Source organism: Wasmannia auropunctata, unplaced genomic scaffold (genome assembly GCF_000956235.1).
Source record: "Wasmannia auropunctata unplaced genomic scaffold, wasmannia.A_1.0 LD336049.1, whole genome shotgun sequence".
Taxonomy (NCBI): domain Eukaryota; kingdom Metazoa; phylum Arthropoda; class Insecta; order Hymenoptera; family Formicidae; genus Wasmannia; species Wasmannia auropunctata.
The window spans coordinates 154,213-154,625 of NW_012026841.1; the positions used below are offsets into that span (position 1 = coordinate 154,213).

The 413-nt window shown below is 29.8% G+C and overlaps 1 protein-coding gene across 1 annotated transcript in view; it reads left to right on the top strand.

Annotated features, from left to right (window-relative positions):
- LOC105451624 (putative nuclease HARBI1) overlaps positions 1-413 on the top strand; it is a 6,521-nt gene that overhangs the window by 4,446 nt on the left and 1,662 nt on the right. The window lies entirely within an intron of this gene.

A 413-nucleotide genomic window follows, 5' to 3' on the forward strand; every position in this document is an offset into this window, starting at 1 on the left:
TGCTCTTCCGATCTTTTGTCAATCTTCAAAAATTAATATCTCGTTAACGATTGCGAATTTTGCAAAATTGTAGAGGACTTTTCAATCCAGTTTAATCTGCTCTACCAACCCACGAGATATTATCCGGTTATTACCGGACACCCTGTATAATACGAAAAGTCGACAATCTTTTTAAAAAATAAAGGAATATACATAAATAATATTCAGTACATTGTTTATTTTATAATTAACGTGCATGCATTTACGTTCAAGATAGATATTTATAAAGTTCACATTTACACATAAACACACGTACAAATAATATTTCAAAATAGCCTCTTACACAGTAACAAATATGTAATTATTGTGATCCATAATATCTTGCGCGACATAATTAGCAGTGAACATGTATGTAATAACAGCTATTACAATTG